Source organism: Pinus tabuliformis, chromosome 4_1 (genome assembly GCF_031772625.1).
Source record: "Pinus tabuliformis cultivar Carrire ecotype Pingquan chromosome 4_1, CPIR1, whole genome shotgun sequence".
NCBI lineage: Eukaryota > Viridiplantae > Streptophyta > Pinopsida > Pinales > Pinaceae > Pinus > Pinus tabuliformis.
The window spans coordinates 213377360-213383021 of record NC_142303.1 but is presented as its reverse complement, the minus strand read 5'-3'; the positions used below and the strand labels follow the sequence as shown (position 1 = coordinate 213383021).

The window sequence follows — 5662 nt, the reverse complement described above, 5'->3', positions numbered from 1 at the left end:
GCTGAAAACACTCCAATCATCTAACACACATAATCAATGGCTCAGGATCGCACACGTCACATTCTAGGGATGTCTTTCTCAGAGGGAACGCCTTACGGCGTAAATATACCATGTAATAAAGATATAACCTGTATATCCATATATCCAGAATAAGATGTAATTAAAATATAATACAGAATGCAATAAAATTTACATAATGAAATATTAATGAAACTTAAAAATAAATTCTGTAACTTTCACTCTAATATAAAAAAAATAAAATGAAAATAACGCTAAATAAACACAATTTATCATAATATTAAAGAAACTTAAAAATAAATTCTGTAACTTTCACTCTAATATAAAAAAAATAAAATGAAAATAACGCTAGATAAACACAATTTATCATAATATTAGATCTTTAGTGACATTAAACATCTATTTACAATATTTCTTTCCATCTCACATCACAACAACATCTATCCTTATATAGTAAAAGTAATACGTAATAATATAAGATATTAATGACCATATTTAATATAAAACGTAATAAAAATAAAAATATCCGGCATCCAATCTCGCACTCTTTTAAATAAAATAAAAATGAGATAATCCTCTGACAGCACTCATCTAATAAATATAGTACTTTAAAATACCATAATAATATTTGAGGAATACTCGGCTAATCTTGCACCCTTTTAAAATTTTTATATATATATAATATTCTAAAATATAATATTCGACAATATTTTTAAACATAAATATTAAATTAACACTTTTATAACTCTTATATAATATTATATTTAAGACTCCCTTAAATAAGAAGAATATTATATTTAAGACTCCCTTAAATAAGAAGAAAAATCTGGTGCTTAGAAAACATTTTTTTGGAAGGGAAAAAGTATACTGTATTTAAGATATTTGATCCTGCTATTAAGATTCCTCACCAGGAAACATGAAAACATTATTTTAAGATTACTTACCAGGAAAGATGAGGAAAGATGAAAACATTTTTTAAGATTCCTTACCATCCTTACCAAGAAAGGATGAAAAAGATTCCTCACCAGGAAAGATGAAAATATTATTTTAAGATTACTTACCAGGAAAGATGAGGAAAGATGAAAACATTTTTTTAAGATTCCTTACCATCCTTACCAGGAAAGGATGAAAATATTTTTGTGAAGGGAAAAAGCATACTATATTTAAGATATTTGATCATGCTGTACATTTATTTATTTATAACAGAGAATGTTCTTGATAATAGCCTGGTGGAAAAATTTATAACAGAGAATGTTCTTGATAATAGCCTGTGGAAAAATGAAACATTGTAGGGTATGGGATTATTGCAGCTGGCCAATAAACCAATCTAAACAACTATCTGAGCACAACAAGCAATAAGCTATCTGTAGTTGTGATGGACATAAACTTAGCCATGTCAGAAAGATACCTGAGAGAATTAATTCTATCCCTGCCCTCACAGTAGCAGGGCAATGAACAAAAATACAAAGCAACAAGAAAGAGACCTGTGACCTCTCAATAATTACCATGCTAAAGCTGATCAAGATCAATTCATGATGACATGAAGAATACCATTAAAAGAAACTGCAGCACATTGTGAAGAGCAGATGGATGATGACTGATGAGTGACGTTCTGTGACTGAAAGCGACAACTCATTCCATCCATGATCTTCTTCACATGAAGAAACAGTGACTAAATTATCCAGACCTATAACAACACTCTTGAAATGACCCCAAACTAAAAGCTGCCTCTAATACTAAGAACATATTGTTGGACCAATAATCTAATTTATATTTGCAGCAGCTGGACATATTAAACTTAGAAACATTGCTAACTATAATATTTAACATGTGCCATGATGAAAAAACATTATGAAATATGATCAGGACCCCCCTTGGGTGGCCTGATCACCCTTGTTTTGGATATAACCCCCGGCTCGGTCCTTGACATCTTTGGCCTTGCTGGCGATGCGTTGGCGTGCATAGTCGACCTTATCAGCACCAGGTGGGTGTTTTCCCCTCATGTAGTTAACAATCCATGAAAGTGAAGAGAGGGCAGCAATTCCAAATCCCCCAGCAGACAGAAAACCAATGGTGGTGAGAAGCAGAACAGTCCCAACAGGCACCAATACTGGGCTAAAGAAAATCAGCACAGGAGTTGCAACAACCAGAGTTACCAGTCCCTGTAAGGGTAATTCCAGCCAAGAGCAACAGTGCCCCTCCCACAGTAATGGCGGCCATCATCTTCATAACCTGCTGGGCACTGGGAGCGTTCTCCTGTATCTTCTGCATCAGCCCCTGCACTTGTTGCTGTGCCTGATCATGAGAAGCCATGACGAATAAATGACAATTAGTACACCAAGAAATTCTTATGACAATCACAAACAATATTTCAGCAAAAATATAGATAACAGGTTGATCGTCTCTGCTACAGTACAGCAGCCGCTGCAGCGATGACCGGAATAATTGCCATATGCCACTCCACGGATTTGATTATGCGTACATGATTGACTGCCAGCCGGTGACGGATCATTCGAGGTAACAGGAATTTGCTGCTACTGAGGTGCCATCTTCAAATTTTTCACATCGAGATTCAACTACGTCTTTCTCCCTTCACAGTTAGACGGTGGCTCTTCTAAATGTGTGCGTTTTCATGAATATTTAAACGAGCGAGGCCCAGTGCAAGGTCTCACACGGAGAAGAAAGACATGAAGAGTCTCTGTAGGGAAGAAAGATATGAAGAGTCTCTGCGAAGAGTCTCATCGCCATCAGGCAGTCTGTGCGAAGAGTCTCATCGCCAGCAGAAGAGTTTTCTGCGAAGAGTCTCATCGCCAGCACGCCAGGCCTGGCTTTCATGGCCCATTACCATGGGAAAAAAACCATTTTTCTATGAAAAAAACAGATTAAATGAACTGCAGAAAACACTCCAATCATCTAACACACATAATCAATGGCTCAGGATCGCACACGTCACATTCTAGGGATGTCTTTCTCAGAGGGAACGCCTTACGGCGTAATTAAAAGCATTAAAATAAAATGAATTGTTGGAATTGTAAATATCACTGGTTGAGATAAAGGATAAATGGTTAGAATCTCTATCCAAACTCAAATCTTATTTATGATATATGATGTCTCGGTAAGTTAAACAATAAAGATATTCAGAATTAAAAACATTAAAAGAAAACGTTATTAAAATGGCAAATATCAATGGTTGAGATGCCTAATTAGATTTAATTGCAAATTTCACAAAAATTATGTAAGTAAATATTGATATTAATTTGTTGAAAAAATGAAAAAGTTAAAATATTCATTAAATTAAATATTTAAATTTTAATACACACACGCACACATATATATATATATAAGAGATCAAAATATGTAAAAAATAAAAAAATATTTTAATTCTTCTTATTTTCAAAAACTTGTTTGATATCTTAACCATTGCTCACAACCAATAAACTAATATATATTAGATACATTTACACATTAAAATTTTTAAAAATTCAACCTATTTTCAACTTGTTATGATTTGAATTTTTCTTAATTATTTTTATTCAAAATTAAAATATTCTAAAATTAGTTGGAATTCTAAAATTAATAATTGAAATTACACAATCTAAAAATCAATTTTTTTAAAAATATTCAATATATTTATATTTTCAAAAATATAATTTCAATAAAATTATATAACAAAACTCCAATCATATTTCTTTCAAAAAAATATAAGATATTTTTTATTTATCTATTTTTTAAATTTATAAAAGTTTTCATAATTTTTTTTTTACCTAATATTAAATTTACAAAAAATTAATAAACAACTTTTCATATTTACTCTTTACGCTTTTAAAAAGAAATTGAAACTTTATTTTACCTAATATTAAATTTACAAAAAATTAATAAACAACTTTTCATATTTACTCTTTACACCTCTAAAAGAAATTGAAACTTTATTTTACCTAATATTAAATTTACAAAAACTTAATGACCAACTTTTTCATATTTACTCTTTACACCTTAAAAAAAAATTGAAACTTCAAAACTCCATTGTTGAATAGTTTATACCTTTAAAAAAAAATTAAAACTTCAAAAGTCCATTATTGAATGTTTTACACCTTTAGAATAAACTTTAAACTTTTTGTTTAAACAGGTCATTATATTCTTATTAAAAAACCTTAAAAAATTATAATACCAATTAAATATTAAAATTCTTTTTAAATACATTTTATATTCATATATTAAAAAGAACCTGCAATCGACATAAGCTCGGCGTTAAAAGCTAGATTTTCTTGGTTTCCATGTCCGAGAAGAGTCCGATCAGATTTCCAATCATTGCAGTGACGAAGCTCCATAATATGAACATATTTATACAATGCATCTAGACTCATACTTTGAGGCATGGTATGCCATTGTTTTATTGGAGAAAAAATAAAATAGAGTTAAATACTATAGGAAGAAAAAGATGTCTAATTAGAGTTGTTTTGAAAGGTAATAGACACCCCAAACAACCATAGGTGATAAAAAATGGGAACAAGCCCCCATCATCATAAAAAACATGGTCCTTCTCATGGAGCTAATATGAATCTTCTAACATAGGAACTTGTCCATCATAACTAATGAGATCTACCAACCAACTCCATTTATTATAGCATTCATGTGTGATAATATTACAACACATGGAAACCATCAAGAGTAGGTATTATGCTAATTCCCCACTTGTTTCATCCATCATATGACATCTCATGAAATTAATTTTATCATGGAATGGGATGCGTGTATATGTGAGAGTTAATATGTATGGAGTCCTATGAACATGTGACTACTATATTGACTAGAGAATTAGTGTTAGACATGAGGTACCTGTGCACATGAAGGAAGTCCACAATCAAGAGGAGGAAATCCCCAATCGAATATACCTAAAGGTTAATATTAGCTTGGGATTTTGAGGGGTAGGGCATGTTATTAAGTGTTGAATCAGGTTCGTTTAATCACCAATGAATCGTAGAATGTCATGTTTTATTCTGGTCTCTAGGTTCAATCCTTGAACTAGTGAATATGATTTCACTTGGTTTCTAGTGACTAGACCTAAACTCCAAGAAAAATAAAGTATGCATTTTCCTTTAAGGCATAGAACTACCCACACACCACCCCCCATCCCTGAAATTACCCCATGGTTCAACTTAGCAGCTCCATTATAATGGAGGACATAAGCTTCTTGCTTCTTTAACCATATTTGAGAGTATTTACCAAAAAGTGAAAACTCCAAGGAGGATTACGACCAGAGAAAAAGGGTTAATAAATCATTAAATCAAGCGTTTTTTGGAGGATCTAACAATTTCTTGTTAGAAAGTAAAAGTTGTGATGTTGTGAGATGCGTTTTTAATAATGACCTTACTCTCAATGCTGCTTTTATTAAATGAGTTCGAAGATCCTAAAAGTCATCTATTTCATTCGAACTAGACTTTCCAATGAACATATTTTTAAAGGGTAACCCAAAATTGACTTTTAAAAGAAAGAACTCAAGTAGAGCTTTAGCCAAGAATCAAATAATTGGTTCACAAAGTTAGGCCATTGAACTTGATAAGAAAGATCATGGATAGATTTTTTCCATACTAATTTTGGAAAATCACATTTCAAAAAAGGTATGTTGATGTTTCAGAGCATAGGC

General features: G+C 31.6%; 1 pseudogene; it reads right to left on the bottom strand.

Moving 5' to 3' along the window:
- Window positions 1-1665: 1665 nt before the first annotated feature.
- Window positions 1666-2415, bottom strand: LOC149174986 (oleosin G pseudogene; annotated as a pseudogene).
- Window positions 2416-5662: the final 3247 nt, after the last annotated feature.